Source organism: Vidua chalybeata, chromosome 13 (genome assembly GCF_026979565.1).
Source record: "Vidua chalybeata isolate OUT-0048 chromosome 13, bVidCha1 merged haplotype, whole genome shotgun sequence".
NCBI classification, from domain to species: domain Eukaryota; kingdom Metazoa; phylum Chordata; class Aves; order Passeriformes; family Viduidae; genus Vidua; species Vidua chalybeata.
In genome coordinates this window covers 3,956,441-3,984,411 of record NC_071542.1, presented here as the reverse complement: position 1 = coordinate 3,984,411, position 27,971 = coordinate 3,956,441, and positions in this window count along the sequence as shown.

Sequence of the window (27,971 nt, the reverse complement as noted above, 5' to 3'; positions counted from 1 at the left end):
CAAGAATCCAGCAGCTGCTCCTTGCCAAGCACAGGCAGCTGCCTATGTTCTTCTTTCTTGACAAACTCACCGCTGCCCTTCTTTTCAGCACCTGCCATCGTGTTCTCTGCATCTGGCAGCCTCAGAGCACGAGCAAGATTTTCCAAGGAGGGATGCATCAGGACTAGGTAAAAACCCAGGCAAGTTGTCCTGGAACACCTTCCATTGGCATGCCAAGAGCGAATTCCACAGGCAGGAGAGTGGCATCCACCGTCCTGCAGCAGTCGGCAAGCTTCGCACACAAGCCCGCTTCTTTGCGGCTTCGTTCTTCGCCTTTTGCAAGCTACCGCGATCTCTGGCTCCCAGAGGCGAAGAAGCGGCTTCTTCGCGTCCAGGAGACCGGAGCGGCAGCGGTGAGCTCCGGAGCGCCGCTTTTGCCGAAAGACGCCGGGAAGCGGCGCTTCCCTTCGGCCAGCTCCGGAGCGCCGTGTTCGGCGTCTCTAGTCGCCAACACCTTAGCCAAAATCTTTTCCACGCCATTTCTCAAGGAGAAAGTCTACCGGCACTGCTCACTACTCCCGAGCTTGCCAAGAAATTGGTTTTTCTGCACATTCCAAGGACACTGCACTTTCCTGAGCAAGCTGAAACCAGCTGGCAGATGGTCGTGCTCTCTGCCCGTTCCTTCTCGGCTCTGGGTAGTAGCGGGCACATTGCAGCCTGGCGAAGGCCAAAACCCTCGAGAGTTGACCCGCTGCATTAGGGCAGCTGAGATGCTGAAAAGCAGCAAAGCTGAGCAGCCTGCCTGAGCACCAGTACTGTGCAATTGAGTGAAGGCGAAAAACGAAGCAGCAGAGCTGCGGGCTTCTGTGCGCACTGAAGGCAATTGCAAGAATCCAGCAGCTGCTCCTTGCCAAGCACAGGCAGCTGCCTATGTTCTTCTTTCTTGACAAACTCACCGCTGCCCTTCTTTTCAGCACCTGCCATCGTGTTCTCTGCATCTGGCAGCCTCAGAGCACGAGCAAGATTTTCCATGGAAGGATGCATCAGGACTAGGTAAAAACCCAGGCAAGTTGTCCTGGAACACCTTCCGTTCGCATGCCAAGAGGGAATTCCACAGGCAGGAGAGCGGCATCCACCGTCCTGCAGTAGTCGGCAAGCTTCGCACACAAGCCCGCTTCTTTGCAGCTTCTTTCTTCGCCTCTTGCAAGCTACTGCGATCTCGGTCTCCCAGAGGCGAAGAAGCGGCTTCTTCGCGCACGGATGACCGGAGCAGCAGCGGTGCGCTCCGGAGCGCCGCTTCTGCCGAAAGACGCCGGGAAGCGGCGCTTCCCTTCGGCCAGCTCCGGAGCGCCGTGTTCGGCGTCTCTAGTCGCCCACATCTTAGCGAAAAGCTTTTCCACGCCATTTCTCAAGGAGAAAGTCTACCGGCACTGCTCACTACTCCCGAGCTTGCCAAGAAATTGGTTTTTCTGCACATTCCAAGGACACTGCACTTTGCTGGGCAAGCTGCAAACGGCTGGCAGATGGTCGTGCTCTCTGTCCGTTCCTGCCCGGCTCTTGGTAGTAGCGGGCACATTGAAACCTGGCGAAGGACAAAAGCCTCGAGAGCTCTCCCGCTGCATTAAGGCAGCTGGGATGCTGAAAAGCAGCAAAGCTGAGTAGCCTGCCTGAGCACCAGTACTGTGCAATTGAGTGAAGGCGAAAAACGAAGCAGCAGAGCTGCGGGCTTCTGTGCGCACTGAAGGCAATTGCAAGAATCCAGCAGCTGCTCCTTGCCAAGCACAGGCAGCTGCCTATGTTCTTCTTTCTTGACAAACTCACCGCTGCCCTTCTTTTCAGCACCTGCCATCGTGTTCTCTGCATCTGGCAGCCTCAGAGCACGAGCAAGATTTTCCATGGAAGGGATGCATCAGGACTAGGTAAAAACCCAGGCAAGTTGTCCTGGAACACCTTCCGTTCGCATGCCAAGAGGGAATTCCACAGGCAGGAGAGCGGCATCCACCGTCCTGCAGTAGTCGGCAAGCTTCGCACACAAGCCCGCTTCTTTGCAGCTTCTTTCTTCGCCTCTTGCAAGCTACTGCGATCTCGGTCTCCCAGAGGCGAAGAAGCGGCTTCTTCGCGCACGGATGACCGGAGCAGCAGCGGTGCGCTCCGGAGCGCCGCTTCTGCCGAAAGACGCCGGGAAGCGGCGCTTCCCTTCGGCCAGCTCCGGAGCGCCGTGTTCGGCGTCTCTAGTCGCCCACATCTTAGCGAAAAGCTTTTCCACGCCATTTCTCAAGGAGAAAGTCTACCGGCACTGCTCACTACTCCCGAGCTTGCCAAGAAATTGGTTTTTCTGCACATTCCAAGGACACTGCACTTTGCTGGGCAAGCTGCAAACGGCTGGCAGATGGTCGTGCTCTCTGTCCGTTCCTGCCCGGCTCTTGGTAGTAGCGGGCACATTGAAACCTGGCGAAGGACAAAAGCCTCGAGAGCTCTCCCGCTGCATTAAGGCAGCTGGGATGCTGAAAAGCAGCAAAGCTGAGTAGCCTGCCTCAGCACCAGTACTGTGCAATTGAGTGAAGGCGAAAAACGAAGCAGCAGAGCTGCGGGCTTCTGTGCGCACTGAAGGCAATTGCAAGAATCCAGCAGCTGCTCCTTGCCAAGCACAGGCAGCTGCCTATGTTCTTCTTTCTTGACAAACTCACCGCTGCCCTTCTGTTCAGCAGCTGCCATCGTGTTCTCTGCATCTGGGAGCTTCAGAGCACGAGCAAGATTTTCCAAGGAGGGATGCATAAGGACTAGGTAAAAACCCAGGCAAGTTGTCCTGGAACACCTTCCATTGGCATGCCAAGAGCGAATTCCACAGGCAGGAGAGTGGCATCCACCGTCCTGCAGCAGTCGGCAAGCTTCGCACACAAGCCCGCTTCTTTGCGGCTTCGTTCTTCGCCTTTTGCAAGCTACCGCGATCTCTGGCTCCCAGAGGCGAAGAAGCGGCTTCTTCGCGTCCAGGAGACCGGAGCGGCAGCGGTGAGCTCCGGAGCGCCGCTTTTGCCGAAAGACGCCGGGAAGCGGCGCTTCCCTTCGGCCAGCTCCGGAGCGCCGTGTTCGGCGTCTCTAGTCGCCAACACCTTAGCCAAAATCTTTTCCACGCCATTTCTCAAGGAGAAAGTCTACCGGCACTGCTCACTACTCCCGAGCTTGCCAAGAAATTGGTTTTTCTGCACATTCCAAGGACACTGCACTTTCCTGAGCAAGCTGAAACCAGCTGGCAGATGGTCGTGCTCTCTGCCCGTTCCTTCTCGGCTCTGGGTAGTAGCGGGCACATTGCAGCCTGGCGAAGGCCAAAACCCTCGAGAGTTGACCCGCTGCATTAGGGCAGCTGAGATGCTGAAAAGCAGCAAAGCTGAGCAGCCTGCCTGAGCACCAGTACTGTGCAATTGAGTGAAGGCGAAAAACGAAGCAGCAGAGCTGCGGGCTTCTGTGCGCACTGAAGGCAATTGCAAGAATCCAGCAGCTGCTCCTTGCCAAGCACAGGCAGCTGCCTATGTTCTTCTTTCTTGACAAACTCACCGCTGCCCTTCTTTTCAGCACCTGCCATCGTGTTCTCTGCATCTGGCAGCCTCAGAGCACGAGCAAGATTTTCCATGGAAGGATGCATCAGGACTAGGTAAAAACCCAGGCAAGTTGTCCTGGAACACCTTCCGTTCGCATGCCAAGAGGAATTCCACAGGCAGGAGAGCGGCATCCACCGTCCTGCAGTAGTCGGCAAGCTTCGCACACAAGCCCGCTTCTTTGCAGCTTCTTTCTTCGCCTCTTGCAAGCTACTGCGATCTCGGTCTCCCAGAGGCGAAGAAGCGGCTTCTTCGCGCACGGATGACCGGAGCAGCAGCGGTGCGCTCCGGAGCGCCGCTTCTGCCGAAAGACGCCGGGAAGCGGCGCTTCCCTTCGGCCAGCTCCGGAGCGCCGTGTTCGGCGTCTCTAGTCGCCAACACCTTAGCCAAAAGCTTTTCCACGCCATTTCTCAAGGAGAAAGTCTACCGGCACTGCTCACTACTCCCGAGCTTGCCAAGAAATTGGTTTTTCTGCACATTCCAAGGACACTGCACTTTGCTGGGCAAGCTGCAAACGGCTGGCAGATGGTCGTGCTCTCTGTCCGTTCCTGCCCGGCTCTTGGTAGTAGCGGGCACATTGAAACCTGGCGAAGGACAAAAGCCTCGAGAGCTCTCCCGCTGCATTAAGGCAGCTGGGATGCTGAAAAGCAGCAAAGCTGAGTAGCCTGCCTCAGCACCAGTACTGTGCAATTGAGTGAAGGCGAAAAACGAAGCAGCAGAGCTGCGGGCTTCTGTGCGCACTGAAGGCAATTGCAAGAATCCAGCAGCTGCTCCTTGCCAAGCACAGGCAGCTGCCTATGTTCTTCTTTCTTGACAAACTCACCGCTGCCCTTCTTTTCAGCACCTGCCATCGTGTTCTCTGCATCTGGCAGCCTCAGAGCACGAGCAAGATTTTCCATGGAAGGATGCATCAGGACTAGGTAAAAACCCAGGCAAGTTGTCCTGGAACACCTTCCGTTGGCATGCCAAGAGCGAATTCCACAGGCAGGAGAGCGGCATCCACCGTCCTGCAGTAGTCGGCAAGCTTCGCACACAAGCCCGCTTCTTTGCAGCTTCTTTCTTCGCCTCTTGCAAGCTACTGCGATCTCGGTCTCCCAGAGGCGAAGAAGCGGCTTCTTCGCGCACGGATGACCGGAGCAGCAGCGGTGCGCTCCGGAGCGCCGCTTCTGCCGAAAGACGCCGGGAAGCGGCGCTTCCCTTCGGCCAGCTCCGGAGCGCCGTGTTCGGCGTCTCTAGTCGCCCACATCTTAGCGAAAAGCTTTTCCACGCCATTTCTCAAGGAGAAAGTCTACCGGCACTGCTCACTACTCCCGAGCTTGCCAAGAAATTGGTTTTTCTGCACATTCCAAGGACACTGCACTTTGCTGGGCAAGCTGCAAACGGCTGGCAGATGGTCGTGCTCTCTGTCCGTTCCTGCCGGCTCTTGGTAGTAGCGGGCACATTGAAACCTGGCGAAGGACAAAAGCCTCGAGAGCTCTCCCGCTGCATTAAGGCAGCTGGGATGCTGAAAAGCAGCAAAGCTGAGTAGCCTGCCTCAGCACCAGTACTGTGCAATTGAGTGAAGGCGAAAAACGAAGCAGCAGAGCTGCGGGCTTCTGTGCGCACTGAAGGCAATTGCAAGAATCCAGCAGCTGCTCCTTGCCAAGCACAGGCAGCTGCCTATGTTCTTCTTTCTTGACAAACTCACCGCTGCCCTTCTGTTCAGCAGCTGCCATCGTGTTCTCTGCATCTGGGAGCTTCAGAGCACGAGCAAGATTTTCCAAGGAGGGATGCATAAGGACTAGGTAAAAACCCAGGCAAGTTGTCCTGGAACACCTTCCATTGGCATGCCAAGAGCGAATTCCACAGGCAGGAGAGTGGCATCCACCGTCCTGCAGCAGTCGGCAAGCTTCGCACACAAGCCCGCTTCTTTGCGGCTTCGTTCTTCGCCTTTTGCAAGCTACCGCGATCTCTGGCTCCCAGAGGCGAAGAAGCGGCTTCTTCGCGTCCAGGAGACCGGAGCGGCAGCGGTGAGCTCCGGAGCGCCGCTTTTGCCGAAAGACGCCGGGAAGCGGCGCTTCCCTTCGGCCAGCTCCGGAGCGCCGTGTTCGGCGTCTCTAGTCGCCAACACCTTAGCCAAAAGCTTTTCCACGCCATTTCTCAAGGAGAAAGTCTACCGGCACTGCTCACTACTCCCGAGCTTGCCAAGAAATTGGTTTTTCTGCACATTCCAAGGACACTGCACTTTCCTGAGCAAGCTGAAACCAGCTGGCAGATGGTCGTGCTCTCTGCCCGTTCCTTCTCGGCTCTGGGTAGTAGCGGGCACATTGCAGCCTGGCGAAGGCCAAAACCCTCGAGAGTTGACCCGCTGCATTAGGGCAGCTGAGATGCTGAAAAGCAGCAAAGCTGAGCAGCCTGCCTGAGCACCAGTACTGTGCAATTGAGTGAAGGCGAAAAACGAAGCAGCAGAGCTGCGGGCTTCTGTGCGCACTGAAGGCAATTGCAAGAATCCAGCAGCTGCTCCTTGCCAAGCACAGGCAGCTGCCTATGTTCTTCTTTCTTGACAAACTCACCGCTGCCCTTCTTTTCAGCACCTGCCATCGTGTTCTCTGCATCTGGCAGCCTCAGAGCACTAGCAAGATTTTCCATGGAAGGATGCATCAGGACTAGGTAAAAACCCAGGCAAGTTGTCCTGGAACACCTTCCGTTGGCATGCCAAGAGGGAACTCCACAGGCAGGAGAGCGGCATCCACCGTCCTGCAGTAGTCGGCAAGCTTCGCACACAAGCCCGCTTCTTTGCGGCTTCGTTCTTCGCCTCTTGCAAGCTACCGCGATCTCGGCTCCCAGAGGCGAAGAAGCGGCTTCTTCGCGCAGGAGACCGGAGCGGCAGCGGTGAGCTCCGGAGCGCCGCTTCTGCCGAAAGACGCCGGGAAGCGGCGCTTCCCTTCGGCCAGCTCCGGAGCGCCGTGTTCGGCGTCTCTAGTCGCCAACATCTTAGCCAAAAGCTTTTCCACGCCATTTCTCAAGGAGAAAGTCTACCGGCACTGCTCACTACTCCCGAGCTTGCCAAGAAATTGGTTTTTCTGCACATTCCAAGGACACTGCACTTTGCTGGGCAAGCTGCAAACGGCTGGCAGATGGTCGTGCTCTCTGTCCGTTCCTGCCCGGCTCTTGGTAGTAGCGGGCACATTGAAACCTGGCGAAGGACAAAAGCCTCGAGAGCTCTCCCGCTGCATTAAGGCAGCTGGGATGCTGAAAAGCAGCAAAGCTGAGTAGCCTGCCTGAGCACCAGTACTGTGCAATTGAGTGAAGGCGAAAAACGAAGCAGCAGAGCTGCGGGCTTCTGTGCGCACTGAAGGCAATTGCAAGAATCCAGCAGCTGCTCCTTGCCAAGCACAGGCAGCTGCCTATGTTCTTCTTTCTTGACAAACTCACCGCTGCCCTTCTTTTCAGCACTGCCATCGTGTTCTCTGCATCTGGCAGCCTCAGAGCACGAGCAAGATTTTCCAAGGAAGGATGCATCAGGACTAGGTAAAAACCCAGGCAAGTTGTCCTGGAACACCTTCCGTTGGCATGCCAAGAGCGAATTCCACAGGCAGGAGAGCGGCATCCACCGTCCTGCAGCAGTCGGCAAGCTTCGCACACAAGCCCGCTTCTTTGCGGCTTCGTTCTTCGCCTTTGCAAGCTACCGCGATCTCGGCTCCCAGAGGCGAAGAAGCGGCTTCTTCGCGTCCAGGAGACCGGAGCGGCAGCGGTGAGCTCCGGAGCGCCGCTTTTGCCGAAAGACGCCGGGAAGCGGCGCTTCCCTTCGGCCAGCTCCGGAGCGCCGTGTTCGGCGTCTCTAGTCGCCAACACCTTAGCCAAAAGCTTTTCCACGCCATTTCTCAAGGAGAAAGTCTACCGGCACTGCTCACTACTCCCGAGCTTGCCAAGAAATTGTTTTTCTGCACATTCCAAGGACACTGCACTTTGCTGGCAAGCTGCAAACGGCTGGCAGATGGTCGTGCTCTCTGTCCGTTCCTGCCCGGCTCTGGGTAGTAGCGGGCACATTGAAACCTGGCGAAGGACAAAAGCCTCGAGAGCTCTCCCGCTGCATTAAGGCAGCTGGGATGCTGAAAAGCAGCAAAGCTGAGTAGCCTGCCTCAGCACCAGTACTGTGCAATTGAGTGAAGGCGAAAAACGAAGCAGCAGAGCTGCGGGCTTCTGTGCGCACTGAAGGCAATTGCAAGAATCCAGCAGCTGCTCCTTGCCAAGCACAGGCAGCTGCCTATGTTCTTCTTTCTTGACAAACTCACCGCTGCCCTTCTTTTCAGCACCTGCCATCGTGTTCTCTGCATCTGGCAGCCTCAGAGCACGAGCAAGATTTTCCATGGAGGGATGCATCAGGACTAGGTAAAAACCCAGGCAAGTTGTCCTGGAACACCTTCCATTGGCATGCCAAGAGCGAATTCCACAGGCAGGAGAGTGGCATCCACCGTCCTGCAGCAGTCGGCAAGCTTCGCACACAAGCCCGCTTCTTTGCGGCTTCGTTCTTCGCCTTTTGCAAGCTACCGCGATCTCTGGCTCCCAGAGGCGAAGAAGCGGCTTCTTCGCGTCCAGGAGACCGGAGCGGCAGCGGTGAGCTCCGGAGCGCCGCTTTTGCCGAAAGACGCCGGGAAGCGGCGCTTCCCTTCGGCCAGCTCCGGAGCGCCGTGTTCGGCGTCTCTAGTCGCCAACACCTTAGCCAAAATCTTTTCCACGCCATTTCTCAAGGAGAAAGTCTACCGGCACTGCTCACTACTCCCGAGCTTGCCAAGAAATTGGTTTTTCTGCACATTCCAAGGACACTGCACTTTCCTGAGCAAGCTGAAACCAGCTGGCAGATGGTCGTGCTCTCTGCCCGTTCCTTCTCGGCTCTGGTAGTAGCGGGCACATTGCAGCCTGGCGAAGGCCAAAACCCTCGAGAGTTGACCCGCTGCATTAGGGCAGCTGAGATGCTGAAAAGCAGCAAAGCTGAGCAGCCTGCCTGAGCACCAGTACTGTGCAATTGAGTGAAGGCGAAAAACGAAGCAGCAGAGCTGCGGGCTTCTGTGCGCACTGAAGGCAATTGCAAGAATCCAGCAGCTGCTCCTTGCCAAGCACAGGCAGCTGCCTATGTTCTTCTTTCTTGACAAACTCACCGCTGCCCTTCTTTTCAGCACCTGCCATCGTGTTCTCTGCATCTGGCAGCCTCAGAGCACTAGCAAGATTTTCCATGGAAGGGTGCATCAGGACTAGGTAAAAACCCAGGCAAGTTGTCCTGGAACACCTTCCGTTCGCATGCCAAGAGCGAATTCCACAGGCAGGAGAGCGGCATCCACCGTCCTGCAGTAGTCGGCAAGCTTCGCACACAAGCCCGCTTCTTTGCAGCTTCTTTCTTCGCCTTTTGCAAGCTACTGCGATCTCGGCTCCCAGAGGCGAAGAAGCGGCTTCTTCGCGCCAGGATGACCGGAGCAGCAGCGGTGCGCTCCGGAGCGCCGCTTTGCCGAAAGACGCCGGGAAGCGGCGCTTCCCTTCGGCCAGCTCCGGAGCGCCGTGTTCGGCGTCTCTAGTCGCCAACACCTTAGCCAAAAGCTTTTCCACGCCATTTCTCAAGGAGAAAGTCTACCGGCACTGCTCACTACTCCCGAGCTTGCCAAGAAATTGGTTTTTCTGCACATTCCAAGGACACTGCACTTTCCTGGCAAGCTGAAACCAGCTGGCAGATGGTCGTGCTCTCTGCCCGTTCCTTCTCGGCTCTGGGTAGTAGCGGGCACATTGAAGCCTGGCGAAGGCCAAAACCCTCGAGAGTTGACCCGCTGCATTAGGGCAGCTGAGATGCTGAAAAGCAGCAAAGCTGAGTAGCCTGCCTGAGCACCAGTACTGTGCAATTGAGTGAAGGCGAAAAACGAAGCAGCAGAGCTGCGGGCTTCTGTGCGCACTGAAGGCAATTGCAAGAATCCAGCAGCTGCTCCTTGCCAAGCACAGGCAGCTGCCTATGTTCTTCTTTCTTGACAAACTCACCGCTGCCCTTCTTTTCAGCACCTGCCATCGTGTTCTCTGCATCTGGCAGCCTCAGAGCACGAGCAAGATTTTCCATGGAAGGGTGCATCAGGACTAGGTAAAAACCCAGGCAAGTTGTCCTGGAACACCTTCCGTTGGCATGCCAAGAGCGAATTCCACAGGCAGGAGAGTGGCATCCACCGTCCTGCAGCAGTCGGCAAGCTTCGCACACAAGCCCGCTTCTTTGCGGCTTCGTTCTTCGCCTTTTGCAAGCTACCGCGATCTCTGGCTCTCCCAGAGGCGAAGAAGCGGCTTCTTCGCGTCCAGGAGACCGGAGCGGCAGCGGTGAGCTCCGGAGCGCCGCTTTTGCCGAAAGACGCCGGGAAGCGGCGCTTCCCTTCGGCCAGCTCCGGAGCGCCGTGTTCGGCGTCTCTAGTCGCCAACACCTTAGCAAAAGCTTTTCCACGCCATTTCTCAAGGAGAAAGTCTACCGGCACTGCTCACTACTCCCGAGCTTGCCAAGAAATTGGTTTTTCTGCACATTCCAAGGACACTGCACTTTCCTGAGCAAGCTGAAACCAGCTGGCAGATGGTCGTGCTCTCTGCCCGTTCCTTCTCGGCTCTGGTAGTAGCGGGCACATTGCAGCCTGGCGAAGGCCAAAACCCTCGAGAGTTGACCCGCTGCATTAGGGCAGCTGAGATGCTGAAAAGCAGCAAAGCTGAGTAGCCTGCCTGAGCACCAGTACTGTGCAATTGAGTGAAGGCGAAAAACGAAGCAGCAGAGCTGCGGGCTTCTGTGCGCACTGAAGGCAATTGCAAGAATCCAGCAGCTGCTCCTTGCCAAGCACAGGCAGCTGCCTATGTTCTTCTTTCTTGACAAACTCACCGCTGCCCTTCTTTTCAGCACCTGCCATCGTGTTCTCTGCATCTGGCAGCCTCAGAGCACGAGCAAGATTTTCCATGGAAGGATGCATCAGGACTAGGTAAAAACCCAGGCAAGTTGTCCTGGAACACCTTCCGTTCGCATGCCAAGAGGGAATTCCACAGGCAGGAGAGCGGCATCCACCGTCCTGCAGTAGTCGGCAAGCTTCGCACACAAGCCCGCTTCTTTGCAGCTTCTTTCTTCGCCTCTTGCAAGCTACTGCGATCTCGGTCTCCCAGAGGCGAAGAAGCGGCTTCTTCGCGCACGGATGACCGGAGCAGCAGCGGTGCGCTCCGGAGCGCCGCTTCTGCCGAAAGACGCCGGGAAGCGGCGCTTCCCTTCGGCCAGCTCCGGAGCGCCGTGTTCGGCGTCTCTAGTCGCCACATCTTAGCGAAAAGCTTTTCCACGCCATTTCTCAAGGAGAAAGTCTACCGGCACTGCTCACTACTCCCGAGCTTGCCAAGAAATTGGTTTTTCTGCACATTCCAAGGACACTGCACTTTGCTGGGCAAGCTGCAAACGCTGGCAGATGGTCGTGCTCTCTGTCCGTTCCTGCCCGGCTCTTGGTAGTAGCGGGCACATTGAAACCTGGCGAAGGACAAAAGCCTCGAGAGCTCTCCCGCTGCATTAAGGCAGCTGGGATGCTGAAAAGCAGCAAAGCTGAGTAGCCTGCCTCAGCACCAGTACTGTGCAATTGAGTGAAGGCGAAAAACGAAGCAGCAGAGCTGCGGGCTTCTGTGCGCACTGAAGGCAATTGCAAGAATCCAGCAGCTGCTCCTTGCCAAGCACAGGCAGCTGCCTATGTTCTTCTTTCTTGACAAACTCACCGCTGCCCTTCTTTTCAGCAGCTGCCATCGTGTTCTCTGCATCTGGCAGCTTCAGAGCACGAGCAAGATTTTCCATGGAGGGATGCATCAGGACTAGGTAAAAACCCAGGCAAGTTGTCCTGGAACACCTTCCGTTGGCATGCCAAGAGCGAATTCCACAGGCAGGAGAGTGGCATCCACCGTCCTGCAGCAGTCGGCAAGCTTCGCACACAAGCCCGCTTCTTTGCGGCTTCGTTCTTCGCCTTTTGCAAGCTACCGCGATCTCTGGCTCCCCAGGCGAAGAAGCGGCTTCTTCGCGTCCAGGAGACCGGAGCGGCAGCGGTGAGCTCCGGAGCGCCGCTTTTGCCGAAAGACGCCGGGAAGCGGCGCTTCCCTTCGGCCAGCTCCGGAGCGCCGTGTTCGGCGTCTCTAGTCGCCAACACCTTAGCCAAAATCTTTTCCACGCCATTTCTCAAGGAGAAAGTCTACCGGCACTGCTCACTACTCCCGAGCTTGCCAAGAAATTGGTTTTTCTGCACATTCCAAGGACACTGCACTTTCCTGAGCAAGCTGAAACCAGCTGGCAGATGGTCGTGCTCTCTGCCGTTCCTTCTCGGCTCTGGGTAGTAGCGGGCACATTGCAGCCTGGCGAAGGCCAAAACCCTCGAGAGTTGACCCGCTGCATTAGGCAGCTGAGATGCTGAAAAGCAGCAAAGCTGAGCAGCCTGCCTGAGCACCAGTACTGTGCAATTGAGTGAAGGCGAAAAACGAAGCAGCAGAGCTGCGGGCTTCTGTGCGCACTGAAGGCAATTGCAAGAATCCAGCAGCTGCTCCTTGCCAAGCACAGGCAGCTGCCTATGTTCTTCTTTCTTGACAAACTCACCGCTGCCCTTCTTTTCAGCACCTGCCATCGTGTTCTCTGCATCTGGCAGCCTCAGAGCACGAGCAAGATTTTCCATGGAAGGATGCATCAGGACTAGGTAAAAACCCAGGCAAGTTGTCCTGGAACACCTTCCGTTGGCATGCCAAGAGCGAATTCCACAGGCAGGAGAGCGGCATCCACCGTCCTGCAGTAGTCGGCAAGCTTCGCACACAAGCCCGCTTCTTTGCGGCTTCGTTCTTCGCCTTTTGCAAGCTACCGCGATCTCTGGCTCCCAGAGGCGAAGAAGCGGCTTCTTCGCGTCAGGGACCGGAGCGGCAGCGGTGAGCTCTCGGAGCGCCGCTTTTGCCGAAAGACGCCGGGAAGCGGCGCTTCCCTTCGGCCAGCTCCGGAGCGCCGTGTTCGGCGTCTCTAGTCGCCACACCTTAGCCAAATCTTTTCCACGCCATTTCTCAAGGAGAAAGTCTACCGGCACTGCTCACTACTCCCGAGCTTGCCAAGAAATTGGTTTTTCTGCACATTCCAAGGACACTGCACTTTCCTGAGCAAGCTGAAACCAGCTGGCAGATGGTCGTGCTCTCTGCCCGTTCCTTCTCGGCTCTGGTAGTAGCGGGCACATTGCAGCCTGGCGAAGGCCAAAACCCTCGAGAGTTGACCCGCTGCATTAGGCAGCTGAGATGCTGAAAAGCAGCAAAGCTGAGCAGCCTGCCTGAGCACCAGTACTGTGCAATTGAGTGAAGGCGAAAAACGAAGCAGCAGAGCTGCGGGCTTCTGTGCGCACTGAAGGCAATTGCAAGAATCCAGCAGCTGCTCCTTGCCAAGCACAGGCAGCTGCCTATGTTCTTCTTTCTTGACAAACTCACCGCTGCCCTTCTTTTCAGCACCTGCCATCGTGTTCTCTGCATCTGGCAGCCTCAGAGCACGAGCAAGATTTTCCATGGAAGGATGCATCAGGACTAGGTAAAAACCCAGGCAAGTTGTCCTGGAACACCTTCCGTTCGCATGCCAAGAGGGAATTCCACAGGCAGGAGAGCGGCATCCACCGTCCTGCAGTAGTCGGCAAGCTTCGCACACAAGCCCGCTTCTTTGCAGCTTCTTTCTTCGCCTCTTGCAAGCTACTGCGATCTCGGTCTCCCAGAGGCGAAGAAGCGGCTTCTTCGCGCACGGATGACCGGAGCAGCAGCGGTGCGCTCCGGAGCGCCGCTTCTGCCGAAAGACGCCGGGAAGCGGCGCTTCCCTTCGGCCAGCTCCGGAGCGCCGTGTTCGGCGTCTCTAGTCGCCCACATCTTAGCGAAAAGCTTTTCCACGCCATTTCTCAAGGAGAAAGTCTACCGGCACTGCTCACTACTCCCGAGCTTGCCAAGAAATTGGTTTTTCTGCACATTCCAAGGACACTGCACTTTGCTGGGCAAGCTGCAAACGGCTGGCAGATGGTCGTGCTCTCTGTCCGTTCCTGCCCGGCTCTTGGTAGTAGCGGGCACATTGAAACCTGGCGAAGGACAAAAGCCTCGAGAGCTCTCCCGCTGCATTAAGGCAGCTGGATGCTGAAAAGCAGCAAAGCTGAGTAGCCTGCCTGAGCACCAGTACTGTGCAATTGAGTGAAGGCGAAAAACGAAGCAGCAGAGCTGCGGGCTTCTGTGCGCACTGAAGGCAATTGCAAGAATCCAGCAGCTGCTCCTTGCCAAGCACAGGCAGCTGCCTATGTTCTTCTTTCTTGACAAACTCACCGCTGCCCTTCTGTTCAGCACCTGCCATCGTGTTCTCTGCATCTGGGAGCTTCAGAGCACGAGCAAGATTTTCCAAGGAGGATGCATAAGGACTAGGTAAAAACCCAGGCAAGTTGTCCTGGAACACCTTCCATTGGCATGCCAAGAGCGAATTCCACAGGCAGGAGAGTGGCATCCACCGTCCTGCAGCAGTCGGCAAGCTTCGCACACAAGCCCGCTTCTTTGCGGCTTCGTTCTTCGCCTTTTGCAAGCTACCGCGATCTCTGGCTCCCAGAGGCGAAGAAGCGGCTTCTTCGCGTCCAGGAGACCGGAGCGGCAGCGGTGAGCTCCGGGCGCCGCTTTTGCCGAAAGACGCCGGGAAGCGGCGCTTCCCTTCGGCCAGCTCCGGAGCGCCGTGTTCGGCGTCTCTAGTCGCCAACACCTTAGCCAAAATCTTTTCCACGCCATTTCTCAAGGAGAAAGTCTACCGGCACTGCTCACTACTCCCGAGCTTGCCAAGAAATTGGTTTTTCTGCACATTCCAAGGACACTGCACTTTCCTGAGCAAGCTGAAACCAGCTGGCAGATGGTCGTGCTCTCTGCCCGTTCCTTCTCGGCTCTGGGTAGTAGCGGGCACATTGCAGCCTGGCGAAGGCCAAAACCCTCGAGAGTTGACCCGCTGCATTAGGGCAGCTGAGATGCTGAAAAGCAGCAAAGCTGAGCAGCCTGCCTGAGCACCAGTACTGTGCAATTGAGTGAAGGCGAAAAACGAAGCAGCAGAGCTGCGGGCTTCTGTGCGCACTGAAGGCAATTGCAAGAATCCAGCAGCTGCTCCTTGCCAAGCACAGGCAGCTGCCTATGTTCTTCTTTCTTGACAAACTCACCGCTGCCCTTCTTTTCAGCACCTGCCATCGTGTTCTCTGCATCTGGCAGCCTCAGAGCACGAGCAAGATTTTCCATGGAAGGATGCATCAGGACTAGGTAAAAACCCAGGCAAGTTGTCCTGGAACACCTTCCGTTCGCATGCCAAGAGGGAATTCCACAGGCAGGAGAGCGGCATCCACCGTCCTGCAGTAGTCGGCAAGCTTCGCACACAAGCCCGCTTCTTTGCAGCTTCTTTCTTCGCCTCTTGCAAGCTACTGCGATCTCGGTCTCCCAGAGGCGAAGAAGCGGCTTCTTCGCGCACGGATGACCGGAGCAGCAGCGGTGCGCTCCGGAGCGCCGCTTCTGCCGAAAGACGCCGGGAAGCGGCGCTTCCCTTCGGCCAGCTCCGGAGCGCCGTGTTCGGCGTCTCTAGTCGCCCACATCTTAGCGAAAAGCTTTTCCACGCCATTTCTCAAGGAGAAAGTCTACCGGCACTGCTCACTACTCCCGAGCTTGCCAAGAAATTGGTTTTTCTGCACATTCCAAGGACACTGCACTTTGCTGGGCAAGCTGCAAACGGCTGGCAGATGGTCGTGCTCTCTGTCCGTTCCTGCCCGGCTCTTGGTAGTAGCGGGCACATTGAAACCTGGCGAAGGACAAAAGCCTCGAGAGCTCTCCCGCTGCATTAAGGCAGCTGGGATGCTGAAAAGCAGCAAAGCTGAGTAGCCTGCCTCAGCACCAGTACTGTGCAATTGAGTGAAGGCGAAAAACGAAGCAGCAGAGCTGCGGGCTTCTGTGCGCACTGAAGGCAATTGCAAGAATCCAGCAGCTGCTCCTTGCCAAGCACAGGCAGCTGCCTATGTTCTTCTTTCTTGACAAACTCACCGCTGCCCTTCTGTTCAGCAGCTGCCATCGTGTTCTCTGCATCTGGGAGCTTCAGAGCACGAGCAAGATTTTCCAAGGAGGGATGCATAAGGACTAGGTAAAAACCCAGGCAAGTTGTCCTGGAACACCTTCCATTGGCATGCCAAGAGCGAATTCCACAGGCAGGAGAGTGGCATCCACCGTCCTGCAGCAGTCGGCAAGCTTCGCACACAAGCCCGCTTCTTTGCGGCTTCGTTCTTCGCCTTTTGCAAGCTACCGCGATCTCTGGCTCCCAGAGGCGAAGAAGCGGCTTCTTCGCGTCCAGGAGACCGGAGCGGCAGCGGTGAGCTCCGGGCGCCGCTTTTGCCGAAAGACGCCGGGAAGCGGCGCTTCCCTTCGGCCAGCTCCGGAGCGCCGTGTTCGGCGTCTCTAGTCGCCAACACCTTAGCCAAAATCTTTTCCACGCCATTTCTCAAGGAGAAAGTCTACCGGCACTGCTCACTACTCCCGAGCTTGCCAAGAAATTGGTTTTTCTGCACATTCCAAGGACACTGCACTTTCCTGAGCAAGCTGAAACCAGCTGGCAGATGGTCGTGCTCTCTGCCCGTTCCTTCTCGGCTCTGGGTAGTAGCGGGCACATTGCAGCCTGGCGAAGGCCAAAACCCTCGAGAGTTGACCCGCTGCATTAGGGCAGCTGAGATGCTGAAAAGCAGCAAAGCTGAGCAGCCTGCCTGAGCACCAGTACTGTGCAATTGAGTGAAGGCGAAAAACGAAGCAGCAGAGCTGCGGGCTTCTGTGCGCACTGAAGGCAATTGCAAGAATCCAGCAGCTGCTCCTTGCCAAGCACAGGCAGCTGCCTATGTTCTTCTTTCTTGACAAACTCACCGCTGCCCTTCTTTTCAGCACCTGCCATCGTGTTCTCTGCATCTGGCAGCCTCAGAGCACGAGCAAGATTTTCCATGGAAGGGTGCATCAGGACTAGGTAAAAACCCAGGCAAGTTGTCCTGGAACACCTTCCGTTGGCATGCCAAGAGCGAATTCCACAGGCAGGAGAGTGGCATCCACCGTCCTGCAGCAGTCGGCAAGCTTCGCACACAAGCCCGCTTCTTTGCGGCTTCGTTCTTCGCCTTTTGCAAGCTACCGCGATCTCTGGCTCCCAGAGGCGAAGAAGCGGCTTCTTCGCGTCCAGGAGACCGGAGCGGCAGCGGTGAGCTCCGGAGCGCCGCTTTTGCCGAAAGACGCCGGGAAGCGGCGCTTCCCTTCGGCCAGCTCCGGAGCGCCGTGTTCGGCGTCTCTAGTCGCCAACACCTTAGCCAAAAGCTTTTCCACGCCATTTCTCAAGGAGAAAGTCTACCGGCACTGCTCACTACTCCCGAGCTTGCCAAGAAATTGGTTTTTCTGCACATTCCAAGGACACTGCACTTTCCTGAGCAAGCTGAAACCAGCTGGCAGATGGTCGTGCTCTCTGCCCGTTCCTTCTCGGCTCTGGGTAGTAGCGGGCACATTGCAGCCTGGCGAAGGCCAAAACCCTCGAGAGTTGACCCGCTGCATTAGGGCAGCTGAGATGCTGAAAAGCAGCAAAGCTGAGCAGCCTGCCTGAGCACCAGTACTGTGCAATTGAGTGAAGGCGAAAAACGAAGCAGCAGAGCTGCGGGCTTCTGTGCGCACTGAAGGCAATTGCAAGAATCCAGCAGCTGCTCCTTGCCAAGCACAGGCAGCTGCCTATGTTCTTCTTTCTTGACAAACTCACCGCTGCCCTTCTTTTCAGCACCTGCCATCGTGTTCTCTGCATCTGGCAGCCTCAGAGCACGAGCAAGATTTTCCATGGAAGGATGCATCAGGACTAGGTAAAAACCCAGGCAAGTTGTCCTGGAACACCTTCCGTTCGCATGCCAAGAGGGAATTCCACAGGCAGGAGAGCGGCATCCACCGTCCTGCAGTAGTCGGCAAGCTTCGCACACAAGCCCGCTTCTTTGCAGCTTCTTTCTTCGCCTCTTGCAAGCTACTGCGATCTCGGTCTCCCAGAGGCGAAGAAGCGGCTTCTTCGCGCACGGATGACCGGAGCAGCAGCGGTGCGCTCCGGAGCGCCGCTTCTGCCGAAAGACGCCGGGAAGCGGCGCTTCCCTTCGGCCAGCTCCGGAGCGCCGTGTTCGGCGTCTCTAGTCGCCCACATCTTAGCGAAAAGCTTTTCCACGCCATTTCTCAAGGAGAAAGTCTACCGGCACTGCTCACTACTCCCGAGCTTGCCAAGAAATTGGTTTTTCTGCACATTCCAAGGACACTGCACTTTGCTGGGCAAGCTGCAAACGGCTGGCAGATGGTCGTGCTCTCTGTCCGTTCCTGCCCGGCTCTTGGTAGTAGCGGGCACATTGAAACCTGGCGAAGGACAAAAGCCTCGAGAGCTCTCCCGCTGCATTAAGGCAGCTGGGATGCTGAAAAGCAGCAAAGCTGAGTAGCCTGCCTCAGCACCAGTACTGTGCAATTGAGTGAAGGCGAAAAACGAAGCAGCAGAGCTGCGGGCTTCTGTGCGCACTGAAGGCAATTGCAAGAATCCAGCAGCTGCTCCTTGCCAAGCACAGGCAGCTGCCTATGTTCTTCTTTCTTGACAAACTCACCGCTGCCCTTCTGTTCAGCAGCTGCCATCGTGTTCTCTGCATCTGGGAGCTTCAGAGCACGAGCAAGATTTTCCAAGGAGGGATGCATAAGGACTAGGTAAAAACCCAGGCAAGTTGTCCTGGAACACCTTCCATTGGCATGCCAAGAGCGAATTCCACAGGCAGGAGAGTGGCATCCACCGTCCTGCAGCAGTCGGCAAGCTTCGCACACAAGCCCGCTTCTTTGCGGCTTCGTTCTTCGCCTTTTGCAAGCTACCGCGATCTCTGGCTCCCAGAGGCGAAGAAGCGGCTTCTTCGCGTCCAGGAGACCGGAGCGGCAGCGGTGAGCTCCGCGCCGCTTTGCCGAAAGACGCCGGGAAGCGGCGCTTCCCTTCGGCCAGCTCCGGAGCGCCGTGTTCGGCGTCTCTAGTCGCCAACACCTTAGCCAAAATCTTTTCCACGCCATTTCTCAAGGAGAAAGTCTACCGGCACTGCTCACTACTCCCGAGCTTGCCAAGAAATTGGTTTTTCTGCACATTCCAAGGACACTGCACTTTCCTGAGCAAGCTGAAACCAGCTGGCAGATGGTCGTGCTCTCTGCCCGTTCCTTCTCGGCTCTGGGTAGTAGCGGGCACATTGCAGCCTGGCGAAGGCCAAAACCCTCGAGAGTTGACCCGCTGCATTAGGGCAGCTGAGATGCTGAAAAGCAGCAAAGCTGAGCAGCCTGCCTGAGCACCAGTACTGTGCAATTGAGTGAAGGCGAAAAACGAAGCAGCAGAGCTGCGGGCTTCTGTGCGCACTGAAGGCAATTGCAAGAATCCAGCAGCTGCTCCTTGCCAAGCACAGGCAGCTGCCTATGTTCTTCTTTCTTGACAAACTCACCGCTGCCCTTCTTTTCAGCACCTGCCATCGTGTTCTCTGCATCTGGCAGCCTCAGAGCACGAGCAAGATTTTCCATGGAAGGATGCATCAGGACTAGGTAAAAACCCAGGCAAGTTGTCCTGGAACACCTTCCGTTCGCATGCCAAGAGGGAATTCCACAGGCAGGAGAGCGGCATCCACCGTCCTGCAGTAGTCGGCAAGCTTCGCACACAAGCCCGCTTCTTTGCAGCTTCTTTCTTCGCCTCTTGCAAGCTACTGCGATCTCGGTCTCCCAGAGGCGAAGAAGCGGCTTCTTCGCGCACGGATGACCGGAGCAGCAGCGGTGCGCTCCGGAGCGCCGCTTCTGCCGAAAGACGCCGGGAAGCGGCGCTTCCCTTCGGCCAGCTCCGGAGCGCCGTGTTCGGCGTCTCTAGTCGCCCACATCTTAGCGAAAAGCTTTTCCACGCCATTTCTCAAGGAGAAAGTCTACCGGCACTGCTCACTACTCCCGAGCTTGCCAAGAAATTGGTTTTTCTGCACATTCCAAGGACACTGCACTTTGCTGGGCAAGCTGCAAACGGCTGGCAGATGGTCGTGCTCTCTGTCCGTTCCTGCCCGGCTCTTGGTAGTAGCGGGCACATTGAAACCTGGCGAAGGACAAAAGCCTCGAGAGCTCTCCCGCTGCATTAAGGCAGCTGGGATGCTGAAAAGCAGCAAAGCTGAGTAGCCTGCCTCAGCACCAGTACTGTGCAATTGAGTGAAGGCGAAAAACGAAGCAGCAGAGCTGCGGGCTTCTGTGCGCACTGAAGGCAATTGCAAGAATCCAGCAGCTGCTCCTTGCCAAGCACAGGCAGCTGCCTATGTTCTTCTTTCTTGACAAACTCACCGCTGCCCTTCTGTTCAGCAGCTGCCATCGTGTTCTCTGCATCTGGGAGCTTCAGAGCACGAGCAAGATTTTCCAAGGAGGGATGCATAAGGACTAGGTAAAAACCCAGGCAAGTTGTCCTGGAACACCTTCCATTGGCATGCCAAGAGCGAATTCCACAGGCAGGAGAGTGGCATCCACCGTCCTGCAGCAGTCGGCAAGCTTCGCACACAAGCCCGCTTCTTTGCGGCTTCGTTCTTCGCCTTTTGCAAGCTACCGCGATCTCTGGCTCCCAGAGGCGAAGAAGCGGCTTCTTCGCGTCCAGGAGACCGGAGCGGCAGCGGTGAGCTCCGGAGCGCCGCTTTTGCCGAAAGACGCCGGGAAGCGGCGCTTCCCTTCGGCCAGCTCCGGAGCGCCGTGTTCGGCGTCTCTAGTCGCCAACACCTTAGCCAAAATCTTTTCCACGCCATTTCTCAAGGAGAAAGTCTACCGGCACTGCTCACTACTCCCGAGCTTGCCAAGAAATTGGTTTTTCTGCACATTCCAAGGACACTGCACTTTCCTGAGCAAGCTGAAACCAGCTGGCAGATGGTCGTGCTCTCTGCCCGTTCCTTCTCGGCTCTGGGTAGTAGCGGGCACATTGCAGCCTGGCGAAGGCCAAAACCCTCGAGAGTTGACCCGCTGCATTAGGGCAGCTGAGATGCTGAAAAGCAGCAAAGCTGAGCAGCCTGCCTGAGCACCAGTACTGTGCAATTGAGTGAAGGCGAAAAACGAAGCAGCAGAGCTGCGGGCTTCTGTGCGCACTGAAGGCAATTGCAAGAATCCAGCAGCTGCTCCTTGCCAAGCACAGGCAGCTGCCTATGTTCTTCTTTCTTGACAAACTCACCGCTGCCCTTCTTTTCAGCACCTGCCATCGTGTTCTCTGCATCTGGCAGCCTCAGAGCACGAGCAAGATTTTCCATGGAAGGATGCATCAGGACTAGGTAAAAACCCAGGCAAGTTGTCCTGGAACACCTTCCGTTCGCATGCCAAGAGGAAATTCCACAGGCAGGAGAGCGGCATCCACCGTCCTGCAGTAGTCGGCAAGCTTCGCACACAAGCCCGCTTCTTTGCAGCTTCTTTCTTCGCCTCTTGCAAGCTACTGCGATCTCGGTCTCCCAGAGGCGAAGAAGCGGCTTCTTCGCGCACGGATGACCGGAGCAGAAGCGGCGCTCCGGAGCGCACCGCTTCTGCCGAAAGACGCCGGGAAGCGGCGCTTCCCTTCGGCCAGCTCCGGAGCGCCGTGTTCGGCGTCTCTAGTCGCCAACACCTTAGCGAAAAGCTTTTCCACGCCATTTCTCAAGGAGAAAGTCTACCGGCACTGCTCACTACTCCCGAGCTTGCCAAGAAATTGGTTTTTCTGCACATTCCAAGGACACTGCACTTTGCTGGGCAAGCTGCAAACGGCTGGCAGATGGTCGTGCTCTCTGCCCGTTCCTTCCCGGCTCTGGGTAGTAGCGGGCACATTGAAACCTGGCGAAGGACAAAAGCCTCGAGAGCTCTCCCGCTGCATTAAGGCAGCTGGGATGCTGAAAAGCAGCAAAGCTGAGTAGCCTGCCTGAGCACCAGTACTGTGCAATTGAGTGAAGGCGAAAAACGAAGCAGCAGAGCTGCGGGCTTCTGTGCGCACTGAAGGCAATTGCAAGAATCCAGCAGCTGCTCCTTGCCAAGCACAGGCAGCTGCCTATGTTCTTCTTTCTTGACAAACTCACCGCTGCCCTTCTTTTCAGCACCTGCCATCGTGTTCTCTGCATCTGGCAGCCTCAGAGCACGAGCAAGATTTTCCATGGAAGGATGCATCAGGACTAGGTAAAAACCCAGGCAAGTTGTCCTGGAACACCTTCCGTTCGCATGCCAAGAGGGAATTCCACAGGCAGGAGAGCGGCATCCACCGTCCTGCAGTAGTCGGCAAGCTTCGCACACAAGCCCGCTTCTTTGCAGCTTCTTTCTTCGCCTCTTGCAAGCTACTGCGATCTCGTCTCCCAGAGGCGAAGAAGCGGCTTCTTCGCGCACGGATGACCGGAGCAGCAGCGGTGCGCTCCGGAGCGCCGCTTCTGCCGAAAGACGCCGGGAAGCGGCGCTTCCCTTCGGCCAGCTCCGGAGCGCCGTGTTCGGCGTCTCTAGTCGCCCACACTTAGCGAAAAGCTTTTCCACGCCATTTCTCAAGGAGAAAGTCTACCGGCACTGCTCACTACTCCCGAGCTTGCCAAGAAATTGGTTTTTCTGCACATTCCAAGGACACTGCACTTTGCTGGGCAAGCTGCAAACGGCTGGCAGATGGTCGTGCTCTCTGTCCGTTCCTGCCCGGCTCTTGGTAGTAGCGGGCACATTGAAACCTGGCGAAGGACAAAAGCCTCGAGAGCTCTCCCGCTGCATTAAGGCAGCTGGGATGCTGAAAAGCAGCAAAGCTGAGTAGCCTGCCTCAGCACCAGTACTGTGCAATTGAGTGAAGGCGAAAAACGAAGCAGCAGAGCTGCGGGCTTCTGTGCGCACTGAAGGCAATTGCAAGAATCCAGCAGCTGCTCCTTGCCAAGCACAGGCAGCTGCCTATGTTCTTCTTTCTTGACAAACTCACCGCTGCCCTTCTGTTCAGCAGCTGCCATCGTGTTCTCTGCATCTGGCAGCTTCAGAGCACGAGCAAGATTTTCCATGGAGGGATGCATCAGGACTAGGTAAAAACCCAGGCAAGTTGTCCTGGAACACCTTCCATTGGCATGCCAAGAGCGAATTCCACAGGCAGGAGAGTGGCATCCACCGTCCTGCAGCAGTCGGCAAGCTTCGCACACAAGCCCGCTTCTTTGCGGCTTCGTTCTTCGCCTTTTGCAAGCTACCGCGATCTCTGGCTCCCAGAGGCGAAGAAGCGGCTTCTTCGCGTCCAGGACCGGAGCGGCAGCGGTGAGCTCCGGAGCGCCGCTTTTGCCGAAAGACGCCGGGAAGCGGCGCTTCCCTTCGGCCAGCTCCGGAGCGCCGTGTTCGGCGTCTCTAGTCGCCAACACCTTAGCCAAAATCTTTTCCACGCCATTTCTCAAGGAGAAAGTCTACCGGCACTGCTCACTACTCCCGAGCTTGCCAAGAAATTGGTTTTTCTGCACATTCCAAGGACACTGCACTTTCCTGGGCAAGCTGAAACCAGCTGGCAGATGGTCGTGCTCTCTGCCCGTTCCTTCTCGGCTCTTGGTAGTAGCGGGCACATTGAAGCCTGGCGAAGGCCAAAACCCTCGAGAGTTGACCCGCTGCATTAGGCAGCTGAGATGCTGAAAAGCAGCAAAGCTGAGTAGCCTGCCTGAGCACCAGTACTGTGCAATTGAGTGAAGGCGAAAAACGAAGCAGCAGAGCTGCGGGCTTCTGTGCGCACTGAAGGCAATTGCAAGAATCCAGCAGCTGCTCCTTGCCAAGCACAGGCAGCTGCCTATGTTCTTCTTTCTTGACAAACTCACCGCTGCCCTTCTTTTCAGCACCTGCCATCGTGTTCTCTGCATCTGGCAGCCTCAGAGCACGAGCAAGATTTTCCATGGAAGGATGCATCAGGACTAGGTAAAAACCCAGGCAAGTTGTCCTGGAACACCTTCCGTTCGCATGCCAAGAGCGAATTCCACAGGCAGGAGAGCGGCATCCACCGTCCTGCAGCAGTCGGCAAGCTTCGCACACAAGCCCGCTTCTTTGCAGCTTCTTTCTTCGCCTTTGCAAGCTACTGCGATCTCGGCTCCCAGAGGCGAAGAAGCGGCTTCTTCGCGCACGGATGACCGGAGCAGCAGCGGTGAGCTCCGGAGCGCCGCTTTGCCGAAAGACGCCGGGAAGCGGCGCTTCCCTTCGGCCAGCTCCGGAGCGCCGTGTTCGGCGTCTCTAGTCGCCAACACCTTAGCCAAAAGCTTTTCCACGCCATTTCTCAAGGAGAAAGTCTACCGGCACTGCTCACTACTCCCGAGCTTGCCAAGAAATTGGTTTTTCTGCACATTCCAAGGACACTGCACTTTCCTGAGCAAGCTGAAACGCTGGCAGATGGTCGTGCTCTCTGTCCGTTCCTTCCCGGCTCTGGGTAGTAGCGGGCACATTGCAACCTGGCGAAGGCCAAAACCCTCGAGAGTTGACCGCTGCATTAAGGCAGCTGAGATGCTGAAAAGCAGCAAAGCTGAGCAGCCTGCCTGAGCACCAGTACTGTGCAATTGAGTGAAGGCGAAAAACGAAGCAGCAGAGCTGCGGGCTTCTGTGCGCACTGAAGGCAATTGCAAGAATCCAGCAGCTGCTCCTTGCCAAGCACAGGCAGCTGCCTATGTTCTTCTTTCTTGACAAACTCACCGCTGCCCTTCTTTTCAGCACCTGCCATCGTGTTCTCTGCATCTGGCAGCCTCAGAGCACGAGCAAGATTTTCCATGGAAGGGTGCATCAGGACTAGGTAAAAACCCAGGCAAGTTGTCCTGGAACACCTTCCGTTCGCATGCCAAGAGGGAATTCCACAGGCAGGAGAGCGGCATCCACCGTCCTGCAGTAGTCGGCAAGCTTCGCACACAAGCCCGCTTCTTTGCAGCTTCTTTCTTCGCCTCTTGCAAGCTACTGCGATCTCTCGGTCTCCCAGAGGCGAAGAAGCGGCTTCTTCGCGCACGATGACCGGAGCAGCAGCGGTGCGCTCCGGAGCGCCGCTTCTGCCGAAAGACGCCGGGAAGCGGCGCTTCCCTTCGGCCAGCTCCGGAGCGCCGTGTTCGGCGTCTCTAGTCGCCCACATCTTAGCGAAAAGCTTTTCCACGCCATTTCTCAAGGAGAAAGTCTACCGGCACTGCTCACTACTCCCGAGCTTGCCAAGAAATTGGTTTTTCTGCACATTCCAAGGACACTGCACTTTGCTGGGCAAGCTGCAAACGGCTGGCAGATGGTCGTGCTCTCTGTCCGTTCCTGCCCGGCTCTTGGTAGTAGCGGGCACATTGAAACCTGGCGAAGGACAAAAGCCTCGAGAGCTCTCCCGCTGCATTAAGGCAGCTGGGATGCTGAAAAGCAGCAAAGCTGAGTAGCCTGCCTCAGCACCAGTACTGTGCAATTGAGTGAAGGCGAAAAACGAAGCAGCAGAGCTGCGGGCTTCTGTGCGCACTGAAGGCAATTGCAAGAATCCAGCAGCTGCTCCTTGCCAAGCACAGGCAGCTGCCTATGTTCTTCTTTCTTGACAAACTCACCGCTGCCCTTCTGTTCAGCAGCTGCCATCGTGTTCTCTGCATCTGGGAGCTTCAGAGCACGAGCAAGATTTTCCAAGGAGGATGCATAAGGACTAGGTAAAAACCCAGGCAAGTTGTCCTGGAACACCTTCCATTGGCATGCCAAGAGCGAATTCCACAGGCAGGAGAGTGGCATCCACCGTCCTGCAGCAGTCGGCAAGCTTCGCACACAAGCCCGCTTCTTTGCGGCTTCGTTCTTCGCCTTTTGCAAGCTACCGCGATCTCTGGCTCCCAGAGGCGAAGAAGCGGCTTCTTCGCGTCCAGGAGACCGGAGCGGCAGCGGTGAGCTCCGGAGCGCCGCTTTTGCCGAAAGACGCCGGGAAGCGGCGCTTCCCTTCGGCCAGCTCCGGAGCGCCGTGTTCGGCGTCTCTAGTCGCCAACACCTTAGCCAAAATCTTTTCCACGCCATTTCTCAAGGAGAAAGTCTACCGGCACTGCTCACTACTCCCGAGCTTGCCAAGAAATTGGTTTTTCTGCACATTCCAAGGACACTGCACTTTCCTGAGCAAGCTGAAACCAGCTGGCAGATGGTCGTGCTCTCTGCCCGTTCCTTCTCGGCTCTGGGTAGTAGCGGGCACATTGCAGCCTGGCGAAGGCCAAAACCCTCGAGAGTTGACCCGCTGCATTAGGGCAGCTGAGATGCTGAAAAGCAGCAAAGCTGAGCAGCCTGCCTGAGCACCAGTACTGTGCAATTGAGTGAAGGCGAAAAACGAAGCAGCAGAGCTGCGGGCTTCTGTGCGCACTGAAGGCAATTGCAAGAATCCAGCAGCTGCTCCTTGCCAAGCACAGGCAGCTGCCTATGTTCTTCTTTCTTGACAAACTCACCGCTGCCCTTCTTTTCAGCACCTGCCATCGTGTTCTCTGCATCTGGCAGCCTCAGAGCACGAGCAAGATTTTCCATGGAAGGATGCATCAGGACTAGGTAAAAACCCAGGCAAGTTGTCCTGGAACACCTTCCGTTCGCATGCCAAGAGGGAATTCCACAGGCAGGAGAGCGGCATCCACCGTCCTGCAGTAGTCGGCAAGCTTCGCACACAAGCCCGCTTCTTTGCAGCTTCTTTCTTCGCCTCTTGCAAGCTACTGCGATCTCGGTCTCCCAGAGGCGAAGAAGCGGCTTCTTCGCGCACGGATGACCGGAGCAGCAGCGGTGCGCTCCGGAGCGCCGCTTCTGCCGAAAGACGCCGGGAAGCGGCGCTTCCCTTCGGCCAGCTCCGGAGCGCCGTGTTCGGCGTCTCTAGTCGCCCACATCTTAGCGAAAAGCTTTTCCACGCCATTTCTCAAGGAGAAAGTCTACCGGCACTGCTCACTACTCCCGAGCTTGCCAAGAAATTGGTTTTTCTGCACATTCCAAGGACACTGCACTTTGCTGGGCAAGCTGCAAACGGCTGGCAGATGGTCGTGCTCTCTGTCCGTTCCTGCCCGCTCTTGGTAGTAGCGGGCACATTGAAACCTGGCGAAGGACAAAAGCCTCGAGAGCTCTCCCGCTGCATTAAGGCAGCTGGGATGCTGAAAAGCAGCAAAGCTGAGTAGCCTGCCTCAGCACCAGTACTGTGCAATTGAGTGAAGGCGAAAAACGAAGCAGCAGAGCTGCGGGCTTCTGTGCGCACTGAAGGCAATTGCAAGAATCCAGCAGCTGCTCCTTGCCAAGCACAGGCAGCTGCCTATGTTCTTCTTTCTTGACAAACTCACCGCTGCCCTTCTGTTCAGCAGCTGCCATCGTGTTCTCTGCATCTGGGAGCTTCAGAGCACGAGCAAGATTTTCCAAGGAGGGATGCATAAGGACTAGGTAAAAACCCAGGCAAGTTGTCCTGGAACACCTTCCATTGGCATGCCAAGAGCGAATTCCACAGGCAGGAGAGTGGCATCCACCGTCCTGCAGCAGTCGGCAAGCTTCGCACACAAGCCCGCTTCTTTGCGGCTTCGTTCTTCGCCTTTTGCAAGCTACCGCGATCTCTGGCTCCCAGAGGCGAAGAAGCGGCTTCTTCGCGTCCAGGAGACCGGAGCGGCAGCGGTGAGCTCCGGAGCGCCGCTTTTGCCGAAAGACGCCGGGAAGCGGCGCTTCCCTTCGGCCAGCTCCGGAGCGCCGTGTTCGGCGTCTCTAGTCGCCAACACCTTAGCCAAAATCTTTTCCACGCCATTTCTCAAGGAGAAAGTCTACCGGCACTGCTCACTACTCCCGAGCTTGCCAAGAAATTGGTTTTTCTGCACATTCCAAGGACACTGCACTTTCCTGAGCAAGCTGAAACCAGCTGGCAGATGGTCGTGCTCTCTGCCCGTTCCTTCTCGGCTCTGGGTAGTAGCGGGCACATTGCAGCCTGGCGAAGGCCAAAACCCTCGAGAGTTGACCCGCTGCATTAGGGCAGCTGAGATGCTGAAAAGCAGCAAAGCTGAGCAGCCTGCCTGAGCACCAGTACTGTGCAATTGAGTGAAGGCGAAAAACGAAGCAGCAGAGCTGCGGGCTTCTGTGCGCACTGAAGGCAATTGCAAGAATCCAGCAGCTGCTCCTTGCCAAGCACAGGCAGCTGCCTATGTTCTTCTTTCTTGACAAACTCACCGCTGCCCTTCTTTTCAGCACCTGCCATCGTGTTCTCTGCATCTGGCAGCCTCAGAGCACGAGCAAGATTTTCCATGGAAGGATGCATCAGGACTAGGTAAAAACCCAGGCAAGTTGTCCTGGAACACCTTCCGTTCGCATGCCAAGAGGAATTCCACAGGCAGGAGAGCGGCATCCACCGTCCTGCAGTAGTCGGCAAGCTTCGCACACAAGCCCGCTTCTTTGCAGCTTCTTTCTTCGCCTCTTGCAAGCTACTGCGATCTC